The 13,622-nt window shown below is 38.1% G+C and overlaps 1 protein-coding gene across 1 annotated transcript in view; it reads left to right on the forward strand.

Annotated features, from left to right (window-relative positions):
• Positions 1-13,622, forward strand: part of DUSP16 (dual specificity phosphatase 16) — a 93,801-nt gene that overhangs the window by 1,391 nt on the left and 78,788 nt on the right. Inside the window, exon 2 of the mRNA XM_024992619.2 lies at positions 6,256-6,367. The gene's annotated coding sequence lies outside the window, so the exon portion shown is untranslated. The remainder of the gene's footprint in view (positions 1-6,255; positions 6,368-13,622) is intronic.

Genomic DNA, 13,622 nt, shown 5'->3' on the forward strand with positions numbered 1-13,622 from the left:
ATCCTAGGAGTCTCAACTCGTTTGGAGAAAGCACACCTCCAATCAGACCGTGATGAATAAAGTGGAGAGAGGAAAAACCTGTTACATAATCTCATTTACCATGGGGTTGCAGTACCAGCCCCTGAAATCAAGGGGAAGTGAGTTAAGATGCAGGGTTTTTAAACCTCTCTGAAGGTTTTATTTACCCACTCTCCTGGCTGCCACTTGTGCTTTAAAAGATTATAAGTAAATACTCCGCTCTTACAAGGGAACCAAACCTATCAAACCTGTTTAGAAAATGACCAGGTATGTTTCTTTCCTTTCTTTCCTGTGTGTGTGTGTGAAATTTACCATCCATGAAATACCTTATGACTAGTATTTGGGGAACTTAGACTGTCAGAAAATGCCTCTTTAAGCCACTCATCTTTTGAGCGCACATAGGTGACAACTGTTTTCCTCAGAGGATTTATACTATTCTGAACTCCATCAAGAAAAGAGATTTTTGAAATTAAGGTAAATTTTTAAAAGAAGGAAAGAATTCTTACCAGTTGAATCAGTCACTTGTGAATTATTTATTTTTCCTTGAGAAATGATGTGTATGGGTGGACAAACAGCTTGGGAGGCCGTGGTTAATTGAGACTTGTGCTGCAGCCTGGAGAAGGTACATTAAAAAATTAAGAATTTGGGGCTTTGTTGGGGTATATTAGTCAAAGTGTGACTAGGCATCCTGAGTTTGTTTTTGTATTTTAAGTAAAGTTCTGGAACTTAACTGAGTTTGATGACTGTGAAATCTTGTTTAAAAAAGTTTTGGGGGGTTAACATTTAACATCCTATATAAAAACTTGGCCTAAAAGACACCAGCCCCAAAGTTGGCTTTTAGGTAAAATAATTTGTACTTCCCAAAGTTCTTTATGAGGGGCAACTGCAAAAATGAGTTTATTCTCAATTCTGCTGGTAATATGATGATTAGCATGAAAAAGAGTAGGTTCAAGCTCTATATAAATGTGCGTTTGAATGTAAAATAATTGAATACCTGTAAAGTGAAAACAGTCATGTAAAATTGAGGATTAGGGATCTCTTTGGCCAAGAGCTCAATGGCAGAAGCTGAAAAGGGGGAAAAGGAGAAGAATCTGTTAACCTAGTTCTTTTCCTTTTTCTTAAACATTAGAAAATCATTTGTGGAAGTGAGGCAGCAGCAATCAAGTGTGAGATTGTGTAGAATTTAGGCTGGGGTCAGAAAAAGGGGCAAGGTTGATGTATGAGTTTGTTTTGATGCTCTTTTCTATAAATGCCCATATTGAGAATTTAATTTCATAGTTTTTGGCCTATGGGATTATATATTGACAAAGCTGACTTGCATAGCTGTTTAATGTTTTTCTATTTTTCAGCCAATCATAATAACCCACTAAATATAAATTTGCTAGAATTACCAGTGTAATTTATCCTAGAAACCCAACTTTTCCTGGAGTAGCTTTTAAAAAAAAAAAAGATTCTTCTATTCAGTGTTATTTGGACTGAAAACTTCATTAGACATTTTGTGTTATTACAATGCATTTCATTCTTAAGCAAATGGTACTTTAAATTAAAGAAGTAAATTAATATAGGCTAAGCTGATTTGGATCAGAAGCCCAGGAACAGGGAGGAAATAAATCAGAGGAAACAGAAACCAGATTTTATGATAGTTTTCAACAGATTGAAAAAACGAGTTAAAGACTTCATAGGAAAAACCTCAGTTGGTATTTGATTGGCTTTTTGAAAAAACTGCATCAGAATTTAAAATTGAGACAGATATTCCACCATTGTAAAAGAAAATGTTACTAACAGTGATGGCTTAAGCAAAAACTTTAAAAAAGTAAATCTTGCCCAAAGCCACATGGTGTATTCCAAAGCCAGATGTCAAATTTTTTTCTGATTTTCTTGTGTTGTGGATAATCTGATATTTTTGTACATTTCATTTAGCCCAGATAACCGGGGTTTGGTTGGCTTTGTGAAGGGATGACCAGATTTAAAGAAGCAGGCTCAAGCTTTAAGAAGAGGCCAGTCTCATAAACAAGCTGACTGCAAAGTTTGAAATCTGATCAAATAAGTGACTAGAGGAAACAGGAGTGGCTCAGAAAGGAGGATCTAAGGCAGATTACCAAGGACAGGTACAAAGCAATAAGAAAAGCTTGCCAGGGCTATGATCAGGAAAGAAGGAAATGGGATCCATCTTGACATGAAAGGAAAAAGGCATAAAAAGAAAAAATACCCTTCAGTACCTCAGCAACAGGAAGAAAGTAATGAAACTCCAATTTCTTGATTGGGGTTAGATACTTCATTTGAAGGTATCACCAAAAAAGTCACAAGATTTTTTTTTTTGGTAATTACATACAAAAATTAATCTTGGAGGAGGGATGGATAAAGTGAATTATGAGCAGTTATAATTACATATATGAGAATGTAAAGCTTGAAGTTGCCAAAAATAAATTTAAACTAGAGGGGATCCACTGAAATTACAGTTGAGTTATTGGAAAGGGAGGGTTAGGTTATAAAAAGGTGAAACCATTAACTCAATTGATTTCTGGATTAATTATAGGTATGAGTCAGTCAAGCAGAACATTTATTAGTGGTAGACTGTGTATAGGTCCCGAGGTGGATACCGAAACTTAGGGGCACGAGTCCATGCCCTTAATGAGGATTATGAGAATTTTAAGGGAGCTATATACATATGCAAAGATAAACAGTTATCAGACAGCAGACAAGGGTGGCATTCATGGTATGAAGGAGAAGGAGATTGGAGGAATGGGAGATCTTTTTCATAGAGGAGGTAGAATTTGACCCTGACCTCAAAGGATGGTTAACCTGTGTATGGAGTAAAGGAAGGGGAGGGGTAGGGGGTGGCCATTCAGCTATCCCTTCATTCAGCAGATCTGTTTGGAACCTCTCCTGTGTGCTTGGCACTGTTCTCTGAACCCGGCAAAGAGTGGAAAGTAAGATAAGGTTTTTGCCCTTATGGAATTTACATTCTAGTGGGAGAAGGGCAATAAACAAGTAAACACTTCATGGAAAATCTGATGTCAGAGAGTGATGTCTTGTGAAAATAGGAATGATCAGAGACAAGGAAATTACAGAGTGCTAGTTACAGCCCTACTTATTCTGTGAATGACCTGTTTTGCCTGTAATATGCCTGGTGAAATGTTAATGATTTAACTTTTTAATATTTATTTGCAGCCCGAACCAATTTGAATAGACATCTACACAGTCATTGACTCCATCTTTAACCAATTTTTAAAAAGAAACCTACTTAATATTTTGTAGATTGAAGCATGCAGGCTTTGTGTTTTCAACTCCTTGTTAACAATTTTTATGCAATTCTGCTGCTGTTGTCTGCTAAGAACCTCATGTTTTTGCAGTGAGGTTAATGTCATTCTTTCCAGTTTACTTAGAGTTGTGATGTTTTGGGCTGTATACTTAGATATATTCTCCATTAGGAACAGTAATCACAACAGTGCTATAAAGGGAAGCTAAACTCCCAGGACAGTTTGTTTTGATGACACCTTGTATGAGAGCACACAAAACTGAAGGTGGACAGAAAGCATAAGTCGGCTCTTCAGCGTAGTTAGCAGAAAATGAGGTCAAGGGTGACATTCCCTCCAGGTCTCGTCTGCATGGTACGTTTGGGCTGCGTTCGTTGCGCTCTGTGAACTTAATCATTCTCCTTACAGGTTGGTAGGGGCCTTAGTGGTCTCACTGGAAATATTATCTTAAACTTCTGCAGATAGTGGACCTGATACAAAAGTGTCGGTTTTGAAATGGGGAAGTCTGGACTCTGCAGTTGTCTGACTGCCAGGTTTTGTTGTTATTGACAAGATGTCCTTTATAGCATCAGCTAAAAAATTCCTTAGTGACTCTTGCATGTTTTGGAACACATTTATGAAGTACTTTTTAAGCATTCTTTAAGAAATGTGTTCTCTCCTTCTCCACTTTTTCTGTAGTTTTAAACTTCAAACAAACACAACAACAAAAAAACCTTATAGGTGGAATTGAGGTAAAGGATCCCAAAAAGGATTTATGTGCCTATGGAACCACATCTCTTAAAATTTTCTATATGCATCTGACCAGTTTTCATCTGCAATTCATTCTGACACACTTGGGATTAGCCTATGGAAAAGAAAACGATTTTCAGAGGAGGTGGGAGATTCTTTAGCCTTTCCTTGATTTCCTTCTGAATACGCCATTTATTTTTATTTTTTTTCACTTTCTCTTTTATGTTGGAGTATAGCTGACTAACAATGTTGTGGTAGTTTCAGGTGAACCCTGAAAGGACTCCGCCATACATATACATGTATCCATTCTCCCACAAACTCCCCTCCCATCCAGGCTGCCACGTAACACTGAGCAGAGTTCCCTGTGCTCTACACTAGGTCCTTGTTGATTATCCATTTAAAATATAGCAGTGTGTACATGTCGATCTTCAACTAAATACTCCATTTCGAAAAGAATTGTAGATGTAAGTGCTCTGAGTCTGTGATGTATATGATAAAAGCTAATGTGATGTGTAATCTTGAAAAGTATTTGGGAAGGACAGTAGAATTCCTATGTTTTAATGTCTGGGTGAGGAGTGGGCCAAATTGCAGGTTTTGCACTATAAATTACACTATAAATTGTCATGTATGTGGCAAGGTATTCATATTAAATTTGTCCATTCTTCCCCTTAAAATTAATGGGGAAAGTAATATGTAGAGACGTATATGTTGCTTATTATTTCACTGAATAATTATACACAAAAATACTACAGCTCATATCCTAAGATGTGCCTAGTAGAATTGACTTTTTTGACAAATGTTTGCTGAATAAATTGAATTGTCACAGGTAGTTTATTTTGATGATATTTGCATTGTATTTCTAGCTTAGAGCACTGTGTTTTTTTTTTGTTTACAATTATCTTTTTGTGTTTAATTAATTTATTTTGGATGTGCCATGTGACATGGGGGATCTTAGTTCCCTGACCATGGATCAAACCTCGGCCCCCAGTGTTGGGAGCACAGAGTATTAAAACCACTGGATCACCGGGGAAGTCCCGGAGCCCTGATTTTTGAGCTCTGAGTTGAAACCCGCAGGTGGTTGCCATTCAGCCTTTTGGTTACTGGGCCTGTTTGAGCGGTACTGTCACTCTGGAACCCAGGCCCTGACCTTAAACCTCCAGCCTGCCTGACCACGGGGCTGGCCCGACCCCACCTTTTCCGAAGGGGCAGGTGGTGGCTTCCTACAGTTCCTGCCCTTCCTGATCAGCTGAGTGTGTCCCCTTCTGGTCACTTCTCAGAGTACTGAGGTGTCCCCAGTTTGGCCTTTTTTGTGGTGGGTGTCTCTTGTCATTTTTGTCTGTTGTTTTGTTGGAGAAGAAGCACATTTCCCTGGAGAATAGTTCTTGACTTGATTTTGTAAACCGTACATGTATATGGAGCATTGTGTTATTTCTACTTCCTTCTTATCTTTAGCTGAAAATCTTGTATTACTTGTAACTGAATTGTTGAGAATATTTTGATCCTACAAAACAACTAAAAACTAATGAAGACTCTCTTTTTGGGAGACAATCGGGAAATTAGAACATGGAGTATGTTTTATGTTGAAGGGGGCATGGCAACCCTCTCCAGTATTCTTGCCTGGAGAACCCCATGGACAGAGGAGCCTGGTGAGCTACCGTCCATGGGGTCGCAAAGAGTCAGACATGACTGAAGCGATTTAGCATCGCATGTTTTAGGTGATATTTAAGAACTATAAAGTTCATTTCTATGTTAATGGTATTGGGGTTATGTTAAATTCTCATCTGTTAAAAAGATACATATGGGAGTATTTATAGACAAAATGAAATGATGCCTAATACTTGTTTTTAAAAACATCAGAATAGGCATACACACACATAGGAAATGAAATAATAATAGCAATTTTTTGGTAATTTTTAAGAGTACATGGGCGTTTGTTACAATTTTCTGTACTTCTATGTGTATTTGGAAATATCTGTAATAATTAGAATATACACATTACTGATTATAACTGTCAAATACTAAATTTAAATCAGTAAAGTTATGTGGTTAGACATTTGAGCTAATTGACTAATCAAAAAATCTCCACTTTGCATTTTCTGTGAGTTCTGCATTTAGCAAAAAAATTTAAGAATAGAGAATGTTTTAGAAATACAGTCACAAGGTTAAAACTCTTAACTTTGAGATCTTGTAACAATAACAGTATACCTGTACTGTATCAACTGTTTTGACATATTTTGTCTTTTATCTTCAGAACAAGACATGAATAACCCATTTCACAGATGAAGAAACTAAGACCTTAGATTAATTTATCCAAATCCCAAAGCGAGTGGACCTGGAGCAAAGACCTTCTGACTCATTCTCAGGTGCCTATTCTTTTATATACACACGCATATAAGCACTTTTTTTGTGGTGTTGAAAACCTAAGGTTTTCTAACATTTTGGCGTTGGGACACTTTTACATTATTGATGCCCCAAAGATCTTTTGTTTATGTGGACTATATCAATATTTAACATATTAGAAATTAAAAGTCTGAAATGTTTTAAAATACTTTTTCACTTAAAAATGATAAACTCATGAAAGGTTAACATGAATAACATATTTTAATGAAAAAAGTATTCCAAAACAAAAATACAGTGATAAGTGTGAGATGGTTTTATGTTTTGCCACTCTCTAATGCATTGCTTAATAGAAGACCACTGGAGTTTCATAACTGCTTTTGCATTCAGCCTGTTGTGATATGTTGCTTTGTTTGAAATATATGAAGAAACCCTGTTGATTTACAGATTCATAGTAGAGAAAAGGTGGGGTATTTTAGTGTCTTTTTCATGTAATTGTGTATATTCTTTAATATTCTAAGACTCAGCAAATGGTAGATTCTTTTTTTTCTCCCTTTGCCTCTTTTTTTTTTAGAAAGATGTTCTTAAGAGTTAGTTGTGTTGAATCTGAACATTGTCAATGAATTTTTTGTGCTACTCCGTAACAGAAAAATCTACTGGTCCATCTTGCACTTTGGACGGATCTTTGACCAGCTTGTGATTTTATAACATTGTACATTGGTCATTTAAGAAATAATCATTGAGTTCTACAGATCTTTCAAATATTGACACATCGGTTACACAATATTCATCAAATCACATTCATTAATGCAACCATTAATCTCATCCAAAAAGTCTTTAGAATTGAGGCGCAGTCAAGATTTTGGTATCCAGTTCAAGTTTTCCAAAATTCTAATTTTTTCTTGAAAACTCAAATTTTATCATCAGCAACAGGTATTGTCAGTTTTTTCCTTGAAGCCTCAGGCTCACTGTATCTACTTCAGAGAAAATGTCTGCCAAGTACCTAAGTCTGAATAACTATATATAATAATAAGTTGTCTCCCAGCCATTCTTTCAGCAGAAATGTATTCTATGGAAAAGTGTATAGTTCAGCTGACCACTCAATTGCATAAATGCTTTTTCTTAAGATGGCCATTGTATTAGGTATGTAGAAATGCTTTTTGTACATATTAGATATGATGAAATGCTCCCATTTCATCACACAGATTATTAAAAAGATCAAGTTCTCAAGAGTGAGATTTAATAATTAATAACTTTTACTATTTTATCAAGGACATTGTTAAGTGAAACTGGCTTTTTTAAAATGACTGATAGGAGAAAGAGTAACGTGGAAATGTATATTACCATTTGTAAAATGGATAGCCAATGGGAATTTGCCATATGGCTAAGAAAACACAAACAGGGGCTCTGTATCAACCTAGACGCATGGGATGGGGAAGGAGATGGGAGGGAGGTTCAAAAGGAGAGGATATATGTATACCTACGGCTGATTCATGTTGAGGTTTGACAGAAAACAACAAAATTCTGTAAAGCAATTATCCTTCAATAAAAAATAAATTATTAAAAAAAAAAGATTGATAGGGACTTTGCTGGTGGTCCAGTGGCTCAGATTCTGTGCTCCCAATTCAGGGAGCCCAAGTTTGATCCCAGGTCAGAGAACTAGATTGCATATGCCGTTCCTGCATGCCGAAACTAAGACCCTGGTGCAGCCAAATAAATAATATAAAATCAGTATTTAAAAAAGTGATTGACAGACAGTGAAGAATGTAATTCCTGCTAGTACAGTTTGGATCCTTGCCATAATTGATGCGAAAGTGCCAGCAGTTTTGCCCTTCATTGCTTTTGTGCCATCAGAGGAAATATCAGTATCGTAGTTTCAGGGTAAATCATGAGAATTTGAAATTGCTGATATAAACTGGTGCCTTGTTCTAACATATTTTTAGAGTAGTCTAACACAGACAATCTGTAGCAATAAAATAATGTTTCCATCTTAGCTGATTAACTTGTTGGGAAGAAGGAAATATGCTATTGTGTGGGATGAGCCATGTGGTCCTGAAACCACAAGGGCAGAAGATTAAGTAACCTCGGAGAGTGGTGGGTAAAGGGTAGACACAAAGGAGGAGTCGATAAAAGTGCTTTTGTGTGTGTGCTCAATTGTGTCTGACTCTTTACAGTCTTATGGACTGTAGCCTGCCGGACTCCTCTGTCCATGGGATTCTCCAGGCAAGAATACTGGAATATGTTGCCATTTTCTCCTCCAGGAATCACCCGACCCAGGGATCGAACCAGCATCTCCCGTGTCTCCTGCATTGGCAGCAGAGTCTTTACTACCCAGCCACCTGGGGAGCCCAAAAGCGCTTTATAGCTTACCAAAAAAAAAAGAAAAAAAGAGCATTGGTTCTGTTGTTTTTTTTAAGTTATGAAAGCACTGAGCCCACATGTATCATTCATATAAATCTGTATATTCATACTTATTTTTATCTGTGCTCAAACTCAAGGTACTCAGCCATTTTATTCCTTGAATGACAGTAGGGGAGAGAGGGTGGCACACTTGAGAGAAGAGATGTTTGTGGCTGTTGTCTGTTTCTTTCAACCAGGGAGGCTGTGAGTGGAGGAGATGTTAGTGATCACAGAGCTGGTATAGGCAGAACAGAACTGGCTGTGGGCAGAGTGCAGATGAGTGTTGGGAGCCAGAGGAATATTGTGGGGTGAATACGGAAAAATGGGACCTAGGAAAGTACAGAGGTGGGTGCAACTGGGGTCATGGAGGTAAACATACATTTGACAGAGTTCTATCAAAATACAGTTAAAATAACTATTGAAATAGCTGTACTGGGTAGTCTGACTTTTAATGTCTTATCAGTATTCAAAGTCTATTATTATAACCTCTAAAGGAGAAAAGAGCAATGCCATGAATTTGGTGTAGTGCTGGTAAGTCTCCAGGCTTCTGTTATAAGCATCCGAATGTGAAAATATTGACTCGGCCACTTTGGGGGCTGTAAATTCAAGAATGAAATTTTATTATTTAATTTTTTACTAACAGTTATGATTAAGGGCTTTCCTGGTGGCTCAGTGATGGAGAAGGCAATGGTAACCCACTCCAGTACTCTTGCCTGGAAAATCCCATGGACGGAGGAGCCTGATAGGCTGCAGTCCATGGGGTCATGAGGAGTCGGACACGACTGAGTGATTTCACTTTCACTTTTCACTTTCATGCATTGGAGAAGGAAATGGCAATCCACTCCAGTGTTCTTGCCTGGAGAATCCCAGGGATGGGGGAGCCTGGTGGGCTGCTGTCTATGGGGTCGCACAGAGTTGGACACGACTGAAGCGACGTAGCAGCAGCAGCAGCAGCAGTGGTAAAGAATCTGCCTGTGATGCAGGAGACCTGGGTTTGATCGCTGGGTTGGGAAGATTCACTGGAGGAAGGCATGGCAACCCACACCAGTATTCTTGCCTGGAGAATCCCATGGACAGAGGAGCCTGGCAGGCTACAGTCCATGGGGTCACAAAGAGTTGGATACAACTGAAGCAACTGAAGCAGCAGTTATGATTAAAGGAGCAGAAGAGTTTAGTTCAGATAGATCTTATTCATTAGTTTGTTATTTATGTGATACTCATTTCCAAAAAGGATTTGAGATGGCACAAAGAAGGATCAAAGTCACAATCAAGAAAAAATATGATTCAAAGTCATGTTTCTTTCCCTTACATTTTGTCTACTGATGACGTTTATTTTAATAGGGTCATTGTTGAGATGTGCTGTAACTATAAAGTAATTGAACTGGTCTCTATTAATTATGTGTGGCTTCTCAGGTGGTGCTAGTGGTAAAGAACCCTTTTGCCAATGCAGGAGACAAAATGAGATGTGAGTTCGATCCCTGGGTCAGGAAGATCCCCTGGAGAGACCACTGGCAACCCACTCCAGTATTCTTGCCCGGAGAATCCCATGGACAGAAGAGCCTGGCGGGCAACTCATAGGGTCGCAAGGAGTTGGACATGTCTGAAGTGACTTAGTATGCATGCGTGTTGTTAATTATGAATATAATACTGTCTTTTTTTAGGGGCATGTATATGAGCAGAATACACACTTTTAATGGGAGTGATGTGGCAGGAAAATTACAACAGGGCACAAAAGATTTTGTTTCATAATTTCTTTTTTTTTTTAAATTTTGGCTGTGCCATGCTGCTTGTTGGATCTTTGTTGCCTGACTGGGAATCAAACCCAGGGCCCCTGGCAGTGAAAGCGCTCATCCTAACCACTGGAACACCAGGGAACTACCCAGAAAAAAGTTTTGTTTTTTTTTTAAATTCAGTACTGCTTTCAGCGGTAGTTAATAGAAAGACATAGAAGAGGCTTAAACCGTAAGCCATTTATTACTGTGTGGTTCAGAAAAGTTCAGGGAATTTCAGAGGTAGGTGTTCTCAGGCAATTCAGCTGCTCCGCAGTGCCCTTGGCCAGGTGGTCAGCCATCTTTTGCGTGTTTACTTACATCACGTCACAAAATGGCTGCCTCAGTTGTCGGCATCACTTGTCTTTCCGAGGTAAGAAGGAGGAAGTAGACAAGAGCCAGCAGTTCCTACTCCAGTGCTTGCCTGAGGGAGAACAAAATCTTTCCTAGAAGCTTCCACTCCCTTTATCTGTGGTGTCTCGTTTGCTTGAATTGTTGTCCGTGTCTGTCCAACAGGAGTGGGTACCGGGGGTGGTGTAACGCACGTCGTGTATCGTTTCCTAGGCTTAGATACGCTGCTCGCTGTCCAGGAGGAACCGGGACTCTTAGCAAGTCTGAGGGGAGATGTCTCTTGGATGGTTGGCTGTGTGTCTGCCTCAGATAAGCAGAAAAGAAAGCACAGAGAGTAGGCAGCAGCCTGCTACAGCAGCTTTCCTGGAGTCCAGAGACTGTCCTGTATGTGTTTCCTTCTTGCTCACAGATTCCCTTTTCTTTCTTATTCTAGTGGAAGGCTACACAGACTTGAATCCCAGTTCGTTGTGGAGCTAATTTAGAGATAGTTAGGTCTTAGCTTCCTGGGCTGTGAAATAATATCGTATTCGATGATCTTGGAGGTGTCTTCTGGTTCAGACATTCTTGTCTCTCCTTGTGTTCCTGTCTTTTGATCATTTCACCTTTATATCTTTTTTTTTTTAATCAAAAAAGTGGACAGGATTAGAAGATATAAAAGTGTATGATGTTTTATAGTCATCTCGATAGCTGGGCGGTGTGTCTAATAACAGTCTTGATGGAATAGAAGGTTAAAGCTAAAATTAGGTTTTGGCTTTTGGGCAGTTAAGTAATGTGATATTACTTATGCCCCAAATTTCCATCAAAGGTGGAAAACTAATTGCATTTTTATTTTAGTAGGGGATATATCCATATAATGTACAGAATCTGTACTCAACATAGCCCCAGTACCATGTCCTAAATTTAAGCACTAGTGGTTAAAACCTGGTAGAATACCCCCTTTTGCTTGTTGGGCATTTGTTCTTATTTGTTAATCATGTTTGCACTGCATATTTGCCTTAGATAAAATTAGAGGACAACTAAAGGAGAACGATTCCCTTCATTCATGGCAGCAACTTGACTTGAATGAGGCACAACCTTTGTCTCATCTTGAGATAGATTCTACTGTGTTTCAGAGAGAGTGACAGTCTGGCTCTTCCTATAGAATTCCTTCAAGATTATATAAATTTGAATATACTGTGAGTTGAAAATCACATTCTCAGCTCTAGAAACTTGCAAAGCAATTAAACACTGCTTATAGAATAGGCTCTTGAAATGTTAACCTAAAAATGTATTAATCTTCTGTCCAACAGAAGTCTTATAGAAGGATCACAATGTTGTTTATTGTGGTTTATCAGTATTGGGAGACCCTGAAGATAAACATTATTAACTCTGGCATTTAAAGGGGCCAGAAGTCATTTGCAGTTTGGAATGTATTTTTAAGAATAAAATGGGTGTATGCATATGTATTTAACAGCTGCTTTAAACAACTTTAGGGACAGACAGCATCTAATTTTATTACTTTAGAATATCCAAATATCAGAAACCTTTCCTTCCATTGAAACCCTTTTAACTATGTAATTAAAGCAATTGTTTTCATTTTTCATTTTGTGGATGACTAAGAGCCTCGTTAATGTAAATATTCAGGAAGCTTGATTTTATAGCTTCTTGGCTTTATAACCAACAATAAAAATCACGTACAGTGGAAAACCCCTTCTTCTCTTGACTGCAATCCCAACTGAAAGACAAACTCAAGCAATTTTTTCTGGCAGTGAAGTGACCTGTGTGACTGGCTCTTTAGATGTTGCCAGTGGCCATCTCATTAGAGGATGTAATTAACAGGACATTAATTTAAGGCAGTACAGTATTTGCTGGTGGGGTGGATTTCCAGTTACCAAGTGTTAATCAGTGTGGTATCCACTACCAGGAAGTAGTAGTTGTATACAAGTTCTTAGTAAAAATTATTGTGAGGTCATTGGAGGTATTTTATTATACAAATGACCTTGGTTCATGTATGGAGATGAGCACTTTGACTTCTGAGTCCAGTAGGCTTTTTTTGGTGGACAAAAGATTCATTCTTTTAAAATGCCAGTGGTCGTTGGCATGTTTCTGTCATTGGCATGAACAAGTCTTAGTGAGCAACTTCTGAGAGTGAGGTATTAGAAGAGATGCAAAGAAATATATGTAGCCTGTGGCCTTCGTCATCAAGGAGTTTATATCAATACTTGTTGCCAGGATCTCTTGAAAAGAAAGACAGCCATTTTCTTTTTGTTGTTGTTTTCTTTTTTAAAAAATTGTAGTAAAGGCAATGTAAAATTTACCATTGTAACCATTTTCAGATGTATAGTTCAATATTGTTTTGTGTATACACACTGTGGTGAAACAGATCTTTAGAACTTCTTAAATCTTTAGCATCTGAAACTCTACACAGTAGAGTATTTGAAATCTCCTTTCTCCCTCCCTCAGCCTCCGGTGAGCCCCATTCTGTGCTCTGTTTCCGTGAATTTGACTATCTTGGATAACCTCATATGAATGGAATCATCAGCGTTTAGCTTTTTATGACATATTTTGCTTAGTGTGCTGTCATCAGGGTCCATCCATGTTGTTGCATGTGACAGGATCCCCTTCCTTTTTAAAGCTGAATCTTATTACCATTGTACGTGTAATCATGTTTTGTTTATTCATCTGTTGATAGACATTTGGGTTACTCTTGGCTATTGTGAATAAGTCTGCTGGGAACACGTGTGTACAAATATCTCCTGGAGACTGTCTTCAGTTCTGTTGG

This window comes from Bos taurus, chromosome 5, assembly GCF_002263795.3.
Source record: "Bos taurus isolate L1 Dominette 01449 registration number 42190680 breed Hereford chromosome 5, ARS-UCD2.0, whole genome shotgun sequence".
Lineage (NCBI taxonomy): Eukaryota > Metazoa > Chordata > Mammalia > Artiodactyla > Bovidae > Bos > Bos taurus.